Genomic DNA, 21,771 nt, shown 5'->3' with positions numbered 1-21,771 from the left:
TTAGTGTTTATTAAGTTGCCTAATAATTATGCACAGTAATAGTTACCTGCACAAACAGATATCCTACTAAGATAGCCAAATCTACAAAAAACCCACTCTAGCTTTTAAAAATATGAAGCTTTGAAATTATGAGTCTTTTCAGTTGATTGGCAACATAGTTGTTGTTCAATAATAAAAAGAATCCTCTCAAATACAACTTGCCTAATAATAATTATGCAAACAGTGTATAATGCTCCATATATAATGGGCCCCGTATATGATGCTCCAGTGTATGATGGGCACCATATATAATTCTCCAGTGTATAATGCTCCCCATATATTGCTCCAATCATTAAAAAAATGAAATACCTCTCCTCGCTGGGCACTGCTCTACTCTAGACTCCTCAGCGTCGCCATCTGCCAGCTCTGTGCACTTGGACTGTTCAGGCAGAGGGCGTACAGATGTGACATCATCATGCTCTCTGACCTGAATGTCACTGTCAGGAAACGCGGAAGAGTTCACAGCTGCGAAGCAGGGAGAGGTAAGTAATGCAAGTGCTGGTGCTCTGAGCAAGAAGGGGGGCCCACTCGTGGGCAATGGCACTGGCACAGGGCCCCTCATAGTACGATGGTGTCTGTAATGGCGAGTGGGCCCCCCCACCATTAGAGACACCGGCCTACTGTGAGGAGCCCTGTACCAGTGCCGTCGCACACGAGTGGGCCCCCCCACCTGCTCATGGCCCCGGCACTTGCCCGGGTGCGCCAGGTGCTGACGCCGGCCCTGGGGCGGGACAGCCCAGTTATGGAGGTGGAAAAACTGACATATGTTGAGGTATAGGCTGGACATTCAGCAGCTGCAAATGGAGGAATTGGAGAAGTCGGAGGAAGAGGAGGACAAAGCGAGCCATTTTGCTGGCAACCTATGTGTCATCAGGGGAAGGTGGGACAAAATCCTTTGAAACCCATGCATGGTTCATTTTAATGAAGGTGAGATAATCAACAGTTTGTGTCGACAGCCGGGTCCTTCTTTCTGTCAGGATTGATCCAGCAGCACTGAAGACTCTTTCTGAAAGCACAATACTAGCAGGGCAAGCGAGCTCCTGTAAGGCATATTGTGCCAATTCAGGCCAGGAGTCCAGTTTACAGGCCCAGTATTCAAAGGGGAATGAACTGTGAGGGAGAACATCGATAGGGGAGGAGAGGTCATTTTGAACCATAGTTGACAACTGCTGTCTCCTGTCTGTTGCAATCGATTCAGTATTATCAGTCGTGTGAGCGGTCCTCGAGAAATCAGTCCACAACATGGTCATGAAACCTCTGTCTCCAATGCCAGTTCAACTGTGTGCACCACAAACACATCTTCCATTTGGCCCAGTACGGCTTGTGGTAGGACCTGCACTGCTGCTGTGTGCTGGGAATGCCTCTAACAAACGGTTTACCAGAGTTGCTTGTTTGTTCACCAATATTAGCTCTAGGTTCTCCTGTGGCATGATGTTCTGTAATTTGCCTTTATATCGTGGATCAAGGATGCTGGCCAACCAGTCGTCATCCTTCATAATTTTGACAATGCAGGGGTCCCTTTTTAGGATCCGCAAGAGATAATCACACATGTGGGGCAAGGTTCCAGGTGTCAATGATGCACTGACAGTGGTGGGTGGAGGAGCACTTTTTGCCAAATCCACATCCCTCCAGTCATGCACAAACCCTGTACCTGACCTTGCCACGCCAACATTTTCTCTTGCCCGCCGAGAAGCATCCTCCTCCCCAAAATAATCATCCCCCTCATCCTCTTCCTCCTCCTCTTCCTCCACCTCGTCCAGGACAGTTCCCTGACCAAACAATGGCTGACTGTCATCAAGGCTTCTCTCCTCCTCCTTTTCCTCCTCCGCTGCAGACGTCTGATCCTTAATGTGCGTCAAAGTTTTCATGAGCAGACGTGTAAGTGGGATGCTCATGCTTATGATGGCATCATCTGCGCTTTCCAGCCGTGTGCATTCCTCAAAACACTGAAGGAATTTACTGAGGTCTTTCAGCTTTGACCACTGCACACCCAACAACTCCATGTCTGCCCTCAAACTGCCTGCCCATGTATCCTCCCACAAATGCATTACAGCCTGCCTCTGTTCGCACAGCCTCTCAACCATGTGCATGGTGGAGTTCCACCTTGCTGCAGCGTCTATGATTAGGCGGTGCTTGCGGAGGTTGAGCGATCGCTGTAGCCTCTGCATACGACTGGAGTCTACGGGCGAGTGATGGATGTGCGAGCATATGGAGCAGGGGTGTTAACTCCGGATAATTATTTAGGAAGCACTGCACCATCAGGTTCAAGGTGTTAGCCAGACAAGGTACGTGTCTGAGTTTTGCAAGGGCTATGGCCGCCACAAAATTACAGCCGTTATCATTGACTAACTTGCCTGGCTCAAGATGTAGACTGCCCAGCCATGACTCAGTTTCTCACTGCAAGTAGTCGGCCAGTACCTCTGTGGTGTGTCTGTTGTCGCACAAAGACATCATCTTTAAAACAGCCTGCTGACGCTTACAACTAGCTGTTCGATAGTGGGACACCTCGTGTGCAACACTGGCAGCTGCGGATGGAATGCTCGAGTGACTGCGCTCTGTCGATGAGCTTTCGCTTCTGAAGGAGGAGGAGAAGGGTCGAACGCCTAAAGCCAACTGTTTCCTATACCGTGGGCTAGGCAGCACTGTTCCACCGCCGCTGTCCCCTGTGGAGCCTGCATCCTCCACATTAACCCGTGCGCAGTGATGGACACGTACCGGCCCTTGCCATGCCTACTGGCCCATATTGAAATATCAGAAATCGACCCGATATTTGCGATATCGGAATTCCGATTTCTGATTCTGATATTTTTTTCACATCGGAAATCAGAAATCCCATAATCCTTCAGCCTCTGAGCGCTCCGTGGAGCCAATCAGGAGCTGAAGAATTGCTGACAACATTGTGTAACTCCCCTAAGCTTGGTAGGAGGCATCCAAATTTGCTAGCTAGGGGCTGCGCTGCGATTGGCTGGCTGGATGGTGTGATCAGGCAGTATGCGCCTGCCATTTTAGCCTCACTCTACTGTGAAAGCAGATAGGGATAGGTTGCTGTTGGAGATAGGGAGAGTTCTCGGATCTAATAGCGATAGAAATTGTTTTTCAGCGACTGTAGCAGCCCCTGTGTGTTACAGAAGCAGTCTTTTTCCTCACTGACCCCGCTCAGTTTCATTTTTTGTGCTGTGCAGGCTCTCAGTGAGGTGCTTAGTGAGACAGTGCAGCGCACATTCACTGCAGCTGCTGCAGCTCCTCTTGCTGCAGCACTGTGTGGTGTGTGTCTCACTGCCTTTTCTTTTCATCCCTTAAATCCCCTTCCCCTATTTTTTCCTGAAAGTTAAACACTATCTAGGGATTGTGCTGTGAGGGACCCAAACAACCTCTGTGGCTGGTGCCACACAGCACCTGGCCCAGTCCCAGAGAATCCTTTTTTTTTTTGTATCACAGCAGTGTCATTTACTGCGCTGTGACATCCAACCGTAACGTGTACACCAATACCACAAACACCCCTTATTCTTTGTGTAGGCCACACTAGATTCAAATAAAGTGTAGCAGACACACCATCATCATACAGTGCCATTAGTGTTTCTTATACCTGTTTGTAGTCCTACAGGAATAAGCACACTAATTTCTAATAATTACTTTCTTGCCGTTCTGAATCCATCGATAGAGATGAAGAAGGCAGGGAGTAAGGGACGTCCCCTCGGCGGCCGTGGAAGAGGTGCAGCAGCAGCTAGACATGGTGCACATCCAGAGCAAGCAGCAGGCCCATATCACTCAGCACCTACTTTCACCCGGCAGCAGTCATTTATGCGCGGCTTGTTAGGAGCTCAGGGCCATAGGCTGATAAGAGAGGATCAAGTACAAACCGTTGTTGGTTGGATGGCAGCTGAGGAATCCACCTCAATGAGCACAGCATCCTCCCAGGACCTCTACACTACATCGGGTCAGGCCACTTAAGAGCAGCACCCAACTGCTTCTTCACTGCCCATTAAATTGCCCAGACATTCAGAGGGTCAGGAGCCAACCTTAATCCTCTTCTCAGAATCTGTTGGCTTGGAATCTGTGTGCCATCCAGACAGCTTTCCTGCAGCTGAAGAAGAGGTAGTGTGCACAGATTTGCAACCACTATGTCAGTCTGAGGAAGAAGTGGAGGGTGGGCCAGTGTCCACAGTGACCAGACCCCAGTCAGCAGCTGATGATGAAACTCAGCTGCCAGTTTCTGCTGACAAAAGTGTATTGGATGACGTGGTCCTTGACCCATCATGGCATGCTGAGGGGCAGCAAGCAAGTGGGGATAGCTCAGAGGAAGAGCTTGTAGGTGTGGCGCAGCGTGGCTGTCCACGTGGGAGAGGAAGAGGGAAAAACTGGTTGTCGGCTCCCTCAACTTCAGTACCCGTTAGGAGCAGGGCTCTTTTAAAGAACACAAGGGGTGCACCCAAGAGTTGTGGTGCATGGGCCTTTTTCCACCAAGTTGCAGATGACGTTACAGTAGTCAGATGCAAGCTTTGTCAACAAACTGTGTGGAGAAGGAAGAACGTCAGCAACCTTAATACCACCAATATGTTGACGCATGTCAGGAAGAGGCACCCTGTGGAGTGGCAGCATCACACCCAAGATGATTCGCCACCTGCAGCTGGTTCCCCACCTTCCACCTCTTCAGCCACAGCGGCCACTAGAGTTGAGCGAAACGGGTCGAAAAATTTCAAAAGTCGCCGACTTTTGGCAAAGTCGGGTTTCATGAAACGAAACCCGACCCTAGAATGAGGTCGGCCACGAGGTCGGCGACTTACGCTCCAAAGTCGCTTTTCAAAAGTTTGTTTTGCGCTCTTTTTCAGCCAATCAGGATCCACGGACACTGTGGGCAACGTGATGACATAGGCAGGGGTCACCACCAACTTTCAGAAGGGCATGCAAGTGATTGGCTTGCTTTGGTGGGCGTCACAGGGGGCATAAAAGGGCGTGCACGCCGACCGCCATCTTACTTCTGCCGATCTCAGTATAGGGAGAGGTTGCTGCTGATTCTGTAGGGAGAGCGTTAGGCAGGGAAGAAGACAAAAAAACTGCTTCTGCTGCTAGCGATTTGGCCTGCACAACACACCAGTCACTGTGTGTGCAGTGCAAGGGGAGGCTATATAGTGGTGTTGGTTGTTGGACTGCCTTCTAAGGCTTCCTGACATTCCTGCATTGCTTTATACCCACTGCTCCGCAAACTGCTTTTTTAAAAGCAATCCCAATTTTTTTTTGTCCTGCTGAGAAGAAAAAAAAACTGCTTCTGCTGCTAGCAATTTGACCTGCACAACACACCAGTCACTGTGTGTGCAGTGCAAGGGGAGGCTATATTGTGGTGTATCAGTGGTGTTGGTTGTTGGGCTGCCTTTTAAGGCTTCCTGACTGGCTGGCATTGCTGTTTACCCACTGCTCTGCAAACTGCTTTTTTAAAAGCAATCCAATCTCCCTTATCCTCTAGTCACTTTTGTCACAGCTGTGCCATCGAGCCTGTGACATAGCGCTCAGATATCAGTGGACCTCACACAATCCAAAAGTGTCCAGTGTCCAAAAGTGTGTGCAGAGATTCAAAATCTCCCTTATCCTCTAGTCACTTTGGTCACAGCTGTGCCATCGAGCCTGTCACATAGCGCTCAGATATTCATTGGGCCTCACACAATCCAAAAGTGTCCAGTGTCCAAAAGTGTGTGCAGAGATTCAAAATCTCCCTTATCCTCTAGTCACTTTGGTCACAGCTGTGCCATCGAGCCTGTCACATAGCGCTCAGATATTCATTGGGCCTCACACAATCCAAAAGTGTCCAGTGTCCAAAAGTGTGTGCAGAGATTCAAAATCTCCCTTATCCTCTAGTCACTTTGGTCACAGCTGTGCCATCGAGCCTGTCACATAGCGCTCAGATATTCATTGGGCCTCACACAATCCAAAAGTGTCCAGTGTCCAAAAGTGTGTGCAGAGATTCAAAATCTCCCTTATCCTCTAGCCACTTTGGTCACAGCTGTGCCATCGAGCCTGTCACATAGCGCTCAGATATTCATTGGGCCTCACACAATCCAAAAGTGTCCAGTGTCCAAAAGTGTGTGCAGAGATTCAAAATCTCCCTTATCCTCTAGTAACTTTGGTCACAGCTGTGCCATCGAGCCTGTCACATAGCGCTCAGATATTCATTGGGCCTCACACAATCCAAAAGTGTCCAGTGTCCAAAAGTGTGTGCAGAGATTCAAAATCTCCCTTATCCTCTAGTCACTTTGGTCACAGCTGTGCCATCGAGCCTGTCACATAGCGCTCAGATATTCATTGGGCCTCACACAATCCAAAAGTGTCCAGTGTCCAAAAGTGTGTGCAGAGATTCAAAATCTCCCTTATCCTCTAGTCACTTTGGTCACAGCTGTGCCATCGAGCCTGTCACATAGCGCTCAGATATTCATTGGGCCTCACACAATCCAAAAGTGTCCAGTGTCCAAAAGTGTGTGCAGAGATTCAAAATCTCCCTTATCCTCTAGTCACTTTGGTCACAGCTGTGCCATCGAGCCTGTCACATAGAGCTCAGATATTCATTGGGCCTCACACAATCCAAAAGTTTCCAGTATCCAAAAGTGTGTGCAGAGATTCAAAATCTCCCTTATCCTCTAGTCACTTTGGTCACAGCTGTGCCATCGAGCCTGTCACATAGCGCTCAGATATTCATTGGGCCTCACACAATCCAAAAGTGTCCAGTGTCCAAAAGTGTGTGCAGAGATTCAAAATCTCCCTTATCCTCTAGTCACTTTGGTCACAGCTGTGCCATCGAGCCTGTCACATAGCGCTCAGATATCAGTGGGCCTCACACAATCCAAAAGTGTCCAGTGTCCACAAGTGTCTGCAGAAATTCAAAATCTCCTCTGTCCTATAGACACCTTGTACCTTGTTTTACATCACTATATAGTTTGTTGGATTTTGTCTACATTTCTACCAAAAATGAGGAAGGCTGGTGGAAGAGGCCGTGGAATTGGGCGGGGGTTGGCAGCTGGTAATGATGGTGTTGGTGGTGGATCTGATGGTAGTGGCAAGAGCAAAATAGGACCGAATGCAGGAGGTGTTGAGCCTGCGTCATCGTCTGGCTACATAAGGCCTCGAACGCTTAGTTTTCTAGGAGTTGGCAAACCGCTTTTAAAGCCAGAGCATCAGGAAAAAGTTTTGTCTTACATTGCTGACTCAGCCTCCAGCTCTATCGCCTCCTCTTCTTCAGTTGTAAAAAGTAAAAGCACTGAGTCGTCATTGGAGGCTCATGTTCATGAACCACACCTTTCCTTGTGTCCTTCACCCCAACCAAGATTGAAGGATGACGCAGGCCATGCTACTGATTACTCCATGGAGCTGTTTTCACATACCATGCCTGGATTATCAAGTCAAATGGTGAATTACCCAGGCCAAGATGAATCTGACATGGAGTGCACTGATGCACAGCCGCTGATGGATGATTCTGCTGGTACATTCACTCAGAGCACTACATTGACCTCGCAGTGTACAGAGCCAGATTCTGACCCTGATGAGACTCAGGTGCCCCTTCCCGCACACTATACCACCATACACGGTGACACAGAGGAAGGTGCACATGACATAGAAGAGGAGGTGATGGATGACCCAGTTGTTGACCCAGATTGGCATCCATTGGGGGAAGAGGGTGCTGCTTCCAATAGCTCAGATGAGGAGCATCCACAGCAGACATCGACATCGCAACAGCTGTTATCTGGCAGGCCCGGAGCACTCCAAAGACAGGTTCCAAACATCAAAAGAGTTGCTGGACAGCTTGTCCAGAGGGTCAAAAGATCACAGCGTGCTAGGCCGCAAAATGTCTGCCAAAGTAGGAAGAGTGCAGTGTGGCACTTTTTTGAACATAATCCTCATGATCAGTCCAAGGTTATCTGTAAGAAGTGCGCAAAGACCTTTAGCCGAGGGAAAAATCTGAAAAATTTGAATACCAGTTGCATGCTTAGACATTTAACCAGCATGCACTTGCAAGCGTGGACACAACACCAAACCTCAAGTGCCACATGTGCAACTGATCACAACGAAGGTAGTCAGCAACGCTACATTGTTTCCCCCACTGTAAGCCCACCGGTTAGCACAGCAGCAAATGTTGAGGTGTCGTTGCAAGGCCACAGCAGTCAGGGAATCCCACTGTTATATCAACGAAAGACTGATTCTAGGCCATCAGAAAGAACACCAACTCCATCACCATCATCAACCCTCTCTCAGTCCACCCTGTCCACCGCTACTTCCACCATATGCAGCTCTCAAGTCCAGCTCACCCTCCCAGACACTATGAGTAGGTCAAGAAAGTACTCAGTCTCTCATCCGCGTACACTGGGTTTGAACGCCCACATTGCCAAACTAATCTCGTTTGAGATGATGCCCTTTCGGTTGGTGGAAAGCACAGCTTTCCGCGAACTCATGGTCTATGCAGTACCACGCTATGACCTACCCAGTCGCCACTTCTTCTCTCGCAAAGCCATCCCAGCCCTCCACCATCATGTGAAAGACCGCATTGTCCATGCACTCAAGCAGTCAGTGAGCGGAAAGGTGCACCTCACAACTGATGCATGGTCCAGTCGGCATGGCCAGGGCCGTTACGTGTCCATCACTGCGCACTGGGTTAATGTGGTGGATGCAGGGTCCAGAGGGGACAGCGGTGGTGGGACAGTGCTGCCTAGCCCATGGTATAGGAAACAGTTGGCTGTAGGCGTTCGACCCTCCTCCTCCTCCTCCAGAAGCGAAAGCTCGTCCACAGAGAGCAGTCGTACGAGCACTCCATCTGCAGCTGCCACTGTTGCACACGATGTGTCCCCCTATCGAGCAGCTAGTGGAAAGCGTCAGCAGGCTGTGTTGCAGATGATGTGTTTGGGCAACAGACACACCGCCGAGGTGCTGGCCGAGTACTTGAAGCGACAAACTGAGTCATGGCTGGGCAGTGTACATCTTGAGGCAGGCAAGGTAGTTAGTGATAACGGCTGTAATTTTGTGGCAGCCATAGCCCTTTCAAAACTCAGCCATATACCTTGCTTGGCTCACACCTTGAACCTGGTGGTGCAGTGCTTCCTCAAAAATTATCCGGAGTTAACAGCCCTGCTCCAGAAGGTGCGAAGACTGTGCGCGCACATCCGCCGGTCGACTGTACACTCCGTTCGTATGCAGAAGCTGCAGCGATTGCTCCACCTTCCCAACCACCGCCTCATAATCGACATTGCAACAAGGTGGAACTCCACCCTGCACATGGTGGAGCGGCTGTGCGAGCAGAGGCAGGCCATAATGCATTTGTGGGAGGATACGCGGCCAGGCACTTTGAGAGCAGACATGGAGTTGACAGGTGTGCAGTGGTCGAAGCTGAAAGACCTCTGTAAAGTCCTTCAGTGTTTTGAGGAATGCACACGGCTGGTAAGCGCAGACGACGCCATCCTAAGCATGAGCATCCCACTTATGCGTCTGCTCATGCAAACTTTGACGCACATTAAGGAGCAGGCGTCTGCAGCCAATGTTGATGAGGAGGAAGAGGAGGAGGGAATCCTTGATGACATTCAGCCATTGTCTGCTCAGGGACCTCTCCTGGATGAGGTGGAGGAAGAAGAGGAGGAGGAGGAGGATGATGGGGATGATTACTTAGGGGAGGAGGATGCATCTCGTGGGGCAAGTGAAAATGTTGGCGTGGCAAGGTCTGGTACAGGGTTTGTGCGTGACTGGAGGGATGTGGATTTGCCAGAAAGTGCTCCTCCAACCAGCACTCGCAGTGCATCATTGACATCGGGAACATTGGCCCACATGTCAGATTATGCCTTGCAGATCCTAAAAAGGGACCCATGCATTGCCAAAATGATGAACGATGACGACTACTGGTTGGCCAGCATCCTGGATCCACGCTATAAAGGCAAATTACAAAACATCATGCCACAGGAGAACCTTGACCTAATATTGACTAATAAACAAGCAACTCTGGTAAATCGGTTGCTTGAGGCATTCCCAGCACACAGCAGCGGTGATGGTTCTCACACGAGCCGTACGGGCCGGGGGCAGCTTGGCAGAGGTGTTCGTGGTGCACACAGCAGAAGTGGCGTTGGAGACAGGGGTTTCATGACAATGTTGTGGACTGATTTTTCAAGTACCGCTCACACAACTGGTAATACTGCATCGATGGAAAGTGACAGGAGACAGCAGTTGTCAACTATGGTTACAAACTACTTTTCCTCCCATATCGATTTTCTCCCACACAGGTCATTCCCCTTTGACTATTGGGCCGCTAAACTGGACACCTGCACTGAATTGGCACAATATGCCTTACAGGAGCTCGCTTGCCCAGCTGCAAATGTGCTATCGGAAAGAGTCTTCAGTGCAGCTGGATCAATCCTGACAGAAAAAAGGACCCGTCTGTCAACCCAAAATGTGGATGATCTAACCTTCATTAAAATGAACCACGCATGGGTTTCCAAGGATTTTGTCCCTCCTTCCTCTGATGACACATAGGGTGACAGAAAAATGGCTTGCTTTGGTCCACCTCTTCCTGGGACTTGACCTATTTCACCTTTTGCATCAGCTGAATGTCCAACATCAACATATGCCACTTTCTAAAACTCCCTAACTGTGCTGCCTCCCCCCCCCCCATGGCCGGGGTCACCACCTAGCGCACGACACCATGCGAGTGCCGTTGCCCTGGACAGGTGGGTAGGCCGACTCTTGGGCGCGGGCACTGGTACAGGGTCCTTCATAGTGCAATCAAGTGTCTCTGACGGTGGTGGTGCACACCCGCCGTCAGACACACCGCCGTACTATGAGGGGCCCAGTGCCAGTACCGACGCCCACGAGTGGGCCCCCCTTGCTTGGGCAGGGCCCCAGCATTTGCAATCTTTACCTCTCCCTGCTCCTCCGCTGTGTAGTCTGGGCCGTCAAATTCATACTGTGCCTGACACCGTCTGAGCCTGCTTCCTGATGTATAGACATATATTTTGAATGTGTACGCTATCCATACATGTTATACGGGGAAACGGTACCCTTTCTAACCTTTGTGCAATCACGTGCAATCCATACTGGGCCTAACACCGTCTGAGCCTGCCTCCTGAGACATATATTTTGAATGTGTACGCTATCCATACATGTTATCCGGGGATACGGTACCCTTTCTAACCTTTGTGCAATCACGTGCAATCCATACTGGGCCTAACACCGTCTGAGCCTGCCTCCTGAGACATATATTTTGAATGTGTACGCTATCCATACATGTTATCCGGGGATACGGTACCCTTTCTAACCTTTGTGCAATCACGTGCAATCCATACTGGGCCTAACACCGTCTGAGCCTGCCTCCTGAGACATATATTTTGAATGTGTACGCTATCCATACATGTTATCCGGGGATACGGTACCCTTTCTAACCTTTGTGCAATCACGTGCAATCCATACTGGGCCTAACACCGTCTGAGCCTGCCTCCTGAGACATATATTTTGAATGTGTACGCTATCCATACATGTTATCCGGGGAAACGGTACCCTTTCTAACCTTTGTGCAATCATGTGCAATCCATACTGGGCCTAACACCGTCTGAGCCTGCCTCCTGAGACATATATTTTGAATGTGTACGCTATCCATACATGTTATCCGGGGATACGGTACCCTTTCTAACCTTTGTGCAATCACGTGCAATCCATACTGGGCCTAACACCGTCTGAGCCTGCCTCCTGAGACATATATTTTGAATGTGTACGCTATCCATACATGTTATCCGGGGATACGGTACCCTTTCTAACCTTTGTGCAATCACGTGCAATCCATACTGGGCCTAACACCGTCTGAGCCTGCCTCCTGAGACATATATTTTGAATGTGTACGCTATCCATACATGTTATCTGGGGATACGGTACCCTTTCTCACCTTTGTGCAATCACGTGCAATCCATACTGGGCCTGACACCGTTTGAGCCTGCCTCCTGATGTATAGACATATATTTTGAATGTGTACGCTATCCATACATGTTATCCGGGGATACGGTACCCTTTCTCACCTTTGTGCAATCACATGCAATCCATACTGGGCCTAACACCGTCTGAGCCTGCCTCCTGAGACATATATTTTGAATGTGTACGCTATCCATACATGTTATCCGGGGAAACGGTACCCTTTCTAACCTTTGTGCAATCACGTGCAATCCATACTGGGCCTAACACCGTCTGAGCCTGCCTCCTGATGTATAGACATATATTTTGAATGTGTACGCTATCCATACATGTTATCTGGGGATACGGTACCCTTTCTCACCTTTGTGCAATCACGTGTAATCCATACTGGGCGTGAGAACGGCTGGCGAGCTGTTAAGCAAGCTACAGCACCTGTGGTTTGCACACGTAAGTTTTTCATTTTTTCAGGAATGACGGTTAGGCCTAATTCCGGAACTGCTGTTGACCTGCACTTACTGGGAAATCATTGTTCGCGGGTAATAATTGTAATCAGTGATCCCCATCACTAACGTTGTTCAGCGGGTTATCTGCACCTGTAAGCGACAAACGCTGGCCTTTTCAGTGTAGCGCACATGCAGCCACAAGAAGAAGGTAATGCCACTGTGGCGACCGTACTCCTGGGGGCGACACAAGTGCACTGATGCCCAGCCACTGCTCGATGAATCTGCTGGTACATTGACCCAGACCACTACATTCCCCTCACACGCTACACGACCTGAATCTGACCCTGATGAAACTCAGGTTACCCTTCCCATATACAGTTCCATCTTACACGGTGACAAAGAGGAAGCTGCAGATGAAAGTGCAGGTTCGGCCCACCCGCCATCAGACACACCACCGTACTATCAGGGGCCCTGTGCCAGTGCCGTCACCAACGAGTGGGCCCCCCCTGCTTGCCCAGGATCACAGCACTTGCAAAGTTGAAATACTGTGCAGTGAGATGGAAGATGGGGACGACGAGGAATCCAGACAAGTACAGGGATTCCCTAGCGAGGAGACTTATTTGATTGTTTTCAATGTTGGGACAGCAATTTTTGGGGAGCACTATACTCTGGAGAATGATAGATGGGGCCCACCATACACTGGAACATTCCAAAGGTGGACATCAGACACTGGAGCAGCATTTACAGGGCCCATTATACACTAGAGCATTAGAAATGGGGCCCATTATGTTTGGAGCATTATTTGGGCCCATAAGACAGTGGAGCTTCATCCATGGGGACCAACATATACTGTAGCATTATGTGGAGCTCATCATATACTGTTTCAAACATTATATGGGACCAATGATTCTGTATGGAGAAATAGATGGGCCTCGTCATGAGATGTAAAAAGTGAGGTATTTTTCATTGTACTATACCGCTATTTCTCTGCCGTATCGGAGCATGATGAGTTGTGGTATGTGTTAAAGGGGCGCTCTTTCGCCCAGGGCACATGAAAACCTGCAGCCAGCCCTCCCCCCCCACAACTTTAGCCAAATAACCCCCATTTTTCAGTGCGTAACTTGTATTATGAAGTTAATTAAGGTTGACAAGCTTAAGTAAGAAGAATTGATGCTTTTGGCATTAAAATGGGCACTGTAGGTGTGTTTCCTGTCCTCCTCTCACTGCCGAATTTTATTCCCCATTGACTTACATTGGGTTTCGTGTTTCGGGATGACTCCGACTTTTCCCTATAATCGGACAATCTTGCTCGACCCGACTTTTGGAAAAGTCGGGTTTCACGAAACGAAACGCGACCCTAAAAATCCAAAAGTCGCTCAACTCTAGCGGCCACCTCTTACTCCAGCTCGCAAGCAGCTGCTCCCGCTTCCTCGCCAGAATGCCAGGGTGCATCTGCAGACAGTGTTGTATGGCTGCACACTGTCTGTACTTCGTCAGCATCAGCATCCCAATCGCTGGCATCCTCACACTCCCAATCCAGTGTGCAGCCATCTGTCACACAGGTGTGGGAGAAAAGGCGCCCGTACTTGGCAAACCACCCACGAGCACAGGGCATGAATTCTCGCATTGCCAAACTGCTTGCAGTGGAAAGGCTACCATTCTGGCTGGTGAGTAAGCCAGCATTTATCGATATGTTGGGGTTTGCAATCCCACAATACAGCGTTCCCAGCCGCTTCTACTTCAGCAGGCAAACCATCCCCGCCCTGCAACAGCATGTGGAGCGTAAAATTAAGCATGGGCTACAAAATGCAGTTAGTAGCAAGGTCCACCTGACCACCGACGCATGGACCAGTCAGCATGGCCAGGGATGCTACATTTCCATCACCTCCCATTAGGTAAATGTAGTTGAGCCTGGAACTGAAGTAGACAGTGCAAGTGGGTGGGTCCTGCCAACTCCACAAATTGCAGGCCTCTCCTCCGTACAAATTGACTCCTCCTCATACTCCTCGTCAGACTCGCCTGCACCCAGACGTAGCACAACAACCGATTTCAGCACTGCATCGGCCAATCATCAACAGGCCGTGTTGAAATTGGTTTATCTGGGTGATGTTAGCCACACCGCAACCGAGCTGTGGAACACGCTCAAGGAGCAGAGCGACATGTGGTTTGCGCCGCTCAACCTCCAGCCAGGTATGGTGGTGTGTGACAACGGCCGAAACCTGGTCACGGCTCTGGGCCTAGGTGGTCTGACTCACATTCCATGCCTTGCCCATGTCCTAAACTTGGTGATGCAGAGTTTCCTTAGGAACTATCCTGACCTTGAGGAGCTGCTGCACAAAGTCAGATACGAGTGCTCTCATTTGCGGCGTCCAAGCATGGCTGCATCGCGCCTTTCAGCCATGCAGCGCAGATTGGGCCTGCCCGAGCACCGCATCATTGTTGACCTCCCCACCAGGTGGAATTCGACTTTACATATGCTGCGGAGGTTGTGTGAGCAGCAACCTGCAATTATGGAGTTGCAGCTGCAGCAGGCGCATAGTAGGCGACACACATCTCAGCCCTCCCACTTTACAACCACAGAGTGGGTATCCATGAAGGACATATGCACCATTTTGAAGTGCTTCGAGGACTCCACTCTGATGGTGAGCACGGATGCTGCCCTACTCTGCCCGACTATTCCCCTTATATGCCTTATAGAATCATCACTTAAAGGACTAAGGGATGAGGTTTCTCTGGAGGAGGAGGAGTATGATGAGACACTTGCACCAATCAGGCAATCTTCATTGGCCCGGTTGGTACAAAGCTCTGTGGGTGCCTCACAAAGGTCCAGGCAGAACACAGCAAGTGAGGAGGATGAGGAGGACTATGAGGATGAGCCAGAGGAGGAAAGTACACAGCGCTCTACTAGTAGTCACCAGATAGAGCGTGGATGGGGTGATGCAGAGCAGCCAGAGAACATTCCTCCAGCTGGTGACAGCAATGCATGGCCAGTTGGCAGCCTTCAGCACATGAGTGACTTCATGCTGCAGTGTCTGAGAAACGACCCACACGTGGCTCATATTCTCCACACAAATGACTACTGGGTGGCCACCCTCTTAGATCCACGTTACCGGGACAGCCTTTAAAGCCTAATTACACCGTTGAATCGGGCGCGAAAAATGCAGGAGTACCAAGATGCACTGGTTAATTCACTCATGTACTCTTTTCCACCGCATAGCAGTGATGCGCGTGCACTAGCAGGCACCTCAGTGCGTCCTGGGCCCAGCGGAATCCGTTCAGAAGCCGGTAGCAGAAGCAGTACATCTGCTACTGACAGGTTCAGTATACCCAACCTGTTCCAATGGTTTCTTAACCCGCAACAGTTTGGGCACCATCAGCACAGACAGTGCAGCGCACTAGGAGGCAACGTTACCGTGACATGGTGGCACAATACCTCTCTATCCCTGTCAGTGTGCTTCAGGATGGATCTGCCTCCTTCAAGTTTTGGGTCTCCAAGTTGGATACATGGCTCGAGCTTAGCCAGTATGCCTTGGAGGTCCTGGCTTTTCCTGGTGCCAGTGTGATTTCTGAACGTGTCTTTAGTGCAGCTGGCAATGTACTAACAGACCAACGTACCAGACTATCCGCTGCAAATGTGGACCGGCTTACATTCCTAAAAATGAACCAGGCCTGGATTTCTGCTGACTTTTGCTGCCCTGGTCCAGAGTAGACAGGTTACATGCATGGTTGGTAGCAGTATGCATGCTCTGTCATGTGCCTATGTTGCACACAGTGTCATCTGTTATGCCAGTGCTCTGGCCTCTACTACCAACATCTAGCACCTGGTTCTGTGACTGACTCTTTCACCTCATACTGTTTTCCATTGGCTCTAGTACCACCAGCTAGTGCCCATTTCCGTGACTGCTGATTTCACAGCATGCCGTGTTTCTGGGCTCTAGTACCGCCAGCTAGTGCCCATTTCTGTGACTGCCACTTTCACAGTATGCCGTGTTTCTGGGCTCTAGTACCACCAGCAAGTGCCCATTTCCGTGACTGCCACTTTCACAGCATGCTGTGTTTCTGGGCAACAGTAACACCAGCTGTACCTCTTTAGACCAACGTGGAATAAAGGACGACAGATGCCAATCACCTAGGCAGAAGCACAAGAGGCGGGATCCAGGCACGCCGGCTGTTTCCTGGCAGTGAAGTGCGGGCACAGGTGCCTCCCCCCAGGGGTAAACCGAGTTCCAGCATCGCCAGCTGGTTCTCAGGAGTGCCCAAGGACAGGGGTACCTCCGGCTCAGTTTGCTGTTATCCGTGTTGTCGGCAGTGTTGGAGCCCCCTACGTGGACTCCGGAACCTGGCGCTCAAGGCTGGTCTCGAGAGTGCCAGTAGGCCCTCCTCCTCCCCTGCTGCGACTACGGAGTAAAGAAGACTGTGTCCGGGTTGCGGGGATAAATTTGGCTCTTGCACCTTCTGCCGAGAAGACATTACTCCGGTAGAAGACCCAAGACAGGAAGACAGATGCAGAAGACCCAAGACAGGAAGACAGATTCAGAAGACCCAAGACAAGAAGACAGATGGAAATGTCCCCGGACTCCTGTCTTTTTGCTCTTGATCTTGCGTCTTTGTGGGGGTTTTTTGGGCTTCTCAGAAGTGATTTTGGCTTATGTCACTACTACATTGTGGTATCTGGGCTTCAGTAATGTCAGCTGTTGCCCAGTACAGCCAGCACTTTTACCTTCTGCTGCTTATCTGGGTTCCAGTAACGTCAGCTGGTTCTCAGTAGAGTCAATGGCTTAGGTCCCTCCTTTGTGGTATCCGACTTCCAGTAACGTCTGCTGGTCCTTGGTAGCGCATTCTGGCACAGGTTACCTCCTACTTAGTTATCGGCCTCTGGTAACGTCAGCTGGTGCCCGTTAGTTCCATTGGCTCTTATGCTGATTTCTGCTGCCTATACGGGTTCCAGACTCACCAGCTGGTTCTCTCAAGTTCCTGTGCCTACTGTTACTTCTGCGTATTTCCTCTGGGTTTGGGACATTCTGCGACCAGCCAGTAGCAGGATAACCATTGACAGAGGTTTAGGAAGCAGTAGGAGCAGATGTACATGAACCAAAAGCAGAATATCAATATGCAGAATTACTGAATAACAGTAATATAATCAGCAGAAGAAGACTAAGCATGGTTTAAAGGGAGTGTATCCATTTCTCCATGAGGTGCTCCTGGAAACTCCCTGCAAAGCAAGGTGAGCTGAACGCGGACACATGTCAGTCAAGGGGCATATTGACACCACCGGCAGTTTTAATTTATTAATGTAAAATCACTAACCCTAACCCTAACTATCCCTAACCCCTAACCGTTACCCTAACCCTTACCCTACTAACCATAAACCCTAACCTTACCCCAACTAATCCTAACCCAAAGAAAAAACACCGCTGTTAAGAAGATGGCGACCAGTTTTCCTGCTACAGCTTTTGCTCTGTGCATTTTTCTAGCGATTTTTTGGCTCCTCTGCCTCTGCAAACTCCTTCCCCAATATCCTGAGGTGTTTCCCCTCCATTTTATCCATTATATAGCACTGTAGAGGTCATTTTGTAATTCCAATTTTTTTTTCCCATTGACTTGCATTGATATCAGAAATCGGAAATTCCGATATCCGATATTTTTTCAATATCGGAAATCGGAATTCCGATACGATATTGGGCAATATCGCTCATCCCTACTCAGAACGCTTCGCTTTCAACCAAACAGAAGGGCATCATCTCTAATGAGATCAGTTTGGCAATGCAGGCGTTCAAAGCCAGTGCACGCGGATGAGAGGATGAGTACTTTCCTGTCCTACTCAGAGTGTCTGGTAGGGTGAGCTGGACTTGAGAGCTGCATATGGGGGAACTAGTGGTGGACCTGATGGACTGAGAGGGGGTTGGTGATGGTGATGGTGGTGGTGCTGGTGGTGATGGCCTAGGTTCAGTCTTTCTTTGCAAAAGCATTGTGATTCCCTGACTGATTTGGCCTTGCGACGATACCTCAACATTTCTTGCTGGTGGTGTGCTTACCGGTCGGCTTACAGTGAGGGAAGTGATGGAGCGTTGCTGACTACCTTCAGACGGAGCAGGTGCACATGTGCTACCTGAGGTGTTGTAGTCCATCTACTCTTGCAAGTGCATGGTGATTAAATGTCTAAGCATGCAACTGGTATTCAAATTTCAGAGATTTTTCCCTCGGCTAAAGGTCCTTACGCACTTCTTACAGATAACCTTTGCCTCATCAATAGGATTTTGGTCAAAAAAGTGCCACACTGCATTCTTCCTACTATGGTATAAATTTTCAGGGCTTGCACGCTGTGCTAATTTGACCGTCTGGGTAAGCTGTCCTGCAACTTTTTTTGCTTTTTTACCACGTTTTTGGACAGCTACGGGCCTGCCAGATAACCGCTGCTGCGATGTCGATGCCTGCTGCGGATCATTCTCCTCATCTGAGCTATTGGAAGCAGCACCCTCTTCCCCCAATGGATGCCAATCTGGGTCAACAACTGGGTCATCCATCACATCCTCTTCAATTTCAGCTGCACCTTCCTCTATGTCACTGTGTAAGGTGGTATAGTATGCGGGAAGGGGCACCTGAGTTTCATCAGGGTCAGATTCTGGCTCAGTAGACTGCGAGGGCAATGTAGTGCTCTGGGTCAATGTACCAGCAGAATCGTCTAACAGTGGCTGTGCATCAGTGCACTCCATGTCAGATTCATCTTGGACTGGGTAATTCAGGATTTGACTTGGTAACCCAGGCATGGCATATGAAAAGAGCTCCATGGAGTAATCAGAAGTGTGGCCTGCCGCATCCTTCACTTTTAGTGGGGGTGAAGGACACAAGGAAAGGTGTTGTTCCTGACCAGAAGCCTGCACTGATGACTAGGTGTTTGCATTTTTGGACACTTCAGAAGAGGAGGCGATAGAGCTGGAGACTGTTTCTGCAATGTAAGCCAAAACTTGTTCCTGATGCTCCGGCTTTTAAAGCGGTTTACCTACTCCCAGAAAAGGGAACCTTCCAGGCCTTCTTGAGCCAGATGATGACGCAGGATAAACACTTCCTGCCTTAGCTGCTGTTGTGCTTTTGGCATAACCAGCAAATGTACAACCACCACCATCAATACCAGCTGCCCCCCACCCACGTCCGTGGCCTTTTCCACCAAACTTCCTCTTGTTTGGGAAAATGTACCAAAAATACCGGCAGATATATGGTACTGTATGAGGAGCGTACAGCTGTATACAGTGTAGGGGAAAATTTAAATCTCCGTATTCATTTCCGTAGTCACACACAGGCGCTCTCCCAGTATGTATTTGATCTTAATCCAAACAGCAGATATATGGTACTGTATCAGAAACGTACAGCTGTACACAATGTAGGGGAAAATTTAAATCTCCTTTTATATATTCCCTTAGTCACACACAGACGCTCTCCCAGTATGTATTTGACCGTTATCCAAACAGCAGATATACGGTACTGTATCAGAAACGTACAGCTGTATACAGTGTAGGGGAAAAATTAAATCTCTGTATTTATTTACGGAGTCACACATAGACGCTCTCCCAGTATGCATTTGACCGTAATCCAAACAGCAGATATATGGTACTGTATCAGAAAAGTACATCTGTATACAGTGTAGGGGAAAATTTAAATCTCCGTATATTTATTTCCGGAGTCACACACAGACGCTGTCTCAGTATGGATTTGACCGTAATCCAAACAGCAGATATACTGTACTGTATCAGAAGCGGACAGCTGAATACGGTGTAGGGGAAAATTTAATTATCCGTATATTTATTTCCAGAGTCACACACAGATAGTTAGCATGTATTTGTCCATGATACCAGCCGGTACACGGTAGTGTGTGAGGAGCGTACAGCTCTATACGGTGTGGGAAGAAATGAACACTCGGTAACTGTGCAGAAAAAAAGAATAAATGTATGAGTGCTGTGTAAAAAGCAGTCTGGACAGCAGTGTGCACACAGCAATGCAGCTATCAGGCAGCCTAATAACCAGCGCTGCTGCACACAAGAAAATCCTCCCCTGTCACTGCACACTAACTGTACAGCACAATTGCTATCAGCAGAAGCACAGATTCTTTTTTCTTTCCTGCCTATCATTTTTCTTTCCTGCCTAACACTCTCCCTATTGAGAAACAATGGCAGCAACCTCTCCCTATGCTAAGATTGGCAGAAGTAAAATGGCGGCTGTGGATGGAGTGCTCATGCGACTGTCGGTGGTCAGGGCTTTTATAGTCACTGTGACACCACACAAAGCAAGCCAATCACTGCAATGCCCTTCTCTAAGGGTTCATTATTTGTGGGGCATCATATAGGGTATGGAGCATTATATGGAGCACATATGAGGCCTATTCTGTATGGAGCATTATATGGAGCCCATTCTGTATGGAGCAATATATGGGGCCCATCACATACTGTATGGAGCTTTATATGCGACTCATTATACTGTATGGAGCAATATGTGGGGCTCATTCTACTCTATGAGGACCGTCCTACACTGTATGGCACATTATATGGGGATCATCATATACTGTAGCATTATGTGGAGCTCATCATATACTGTATGGAACATTATATGGGACCAATTATTCTGTGTGGAGCAATATATGGGGCTCATTATTCTGTATGTCGCACCAGGTGGTGGCCATAATACTGTATGGAGGAATATACTGTCCGGTTTTTGAGCTATTGTAGAATTTAAAATAGATATCAGTCATGTAATTTAAGAAGTGAAGTATTTGTCATTGCACTATACCAATATTTTTCTGCCGTATCGTAGCATCATGAATTGTGGTATGTGTTAAAGGGGCCCACTGACACTCTTTCGCCCGGGGCACACAAAAACCTGGAGCCAGCCCAACCCCCCACACAACTTTATCCAAATAACCCCCAGTTTTCAATGCGTAACTATTATTATAAAGTAAATTAAGGTTGACAAGCTTCAGTTATAAGAATTGATGTTATGGGCATTGTTGGTGTGTTTACTGTCCTCCACTCCCTGCCGACTTTGCTTCCCCGTTGACTTGCATTGGGTTTCGTGTTTCAGGCGAACCTCCGACTTTTCACGATAGTCGGCCGATTTCGTTCGACTCGACTTTTGAGAAAGTCGGGTTTCATGAAGCCTGACTCGACCCTAAAAAAGGCAAAGTCGCTCATCCCTAGTGCAGGACATTTTGCAGCCTGTGCTGCTACTGGAAACATTGACATCTGAAAAAGTCCTAAGTGAACTTGATCATTTAATGAACTTTGGGCGACTTTTGACAAATTTTTAGGGAAAAACCTTGGAGATTGGCGAACGTTTTCGAACAAGTTCGCTCATCTCTACTCATCAGTGCACCACAATCATTATA

At 48.9% G+C, this 21,771-nt stretch overlaps 1 protein-coding gene across 2 annotated transcripts in view; it reads right to left on the bottom strand.

Annotated features, from left to right (window-relative positions):
• The window catches only part of PTH2R (parathyroid hormone 2 receptor), a 2,104,896-nt gene that overhangs the window by 1,426,059 nt on the left and 657,066 nt on the right, over positions 1 to 21,771 (bottom strand). The window lies entirely within an intron of this gene.

The sequence above is a fragment of the Dendrobates tinctorius genome, unplaced genomic scaffold (assembly GCF_039654945.1).
Source record: "Dendrobates tinctorius isolate UK_male_01 unplaced genomic scaffold, ASM3965494v1 ptg000254l, whole genome shotgun sequence".
Taxonomy (NCBI): Eukaryota; Metazoa; Chordata; class Amphibia; order Anura; family Dendrobatidae; genus Dendrobates; species Dendrobates tinctorius.
Note: the sequence above shows the minus strand (reverse complement) of the source record. Positions and strands in the feature narration are given on the sequence as shown.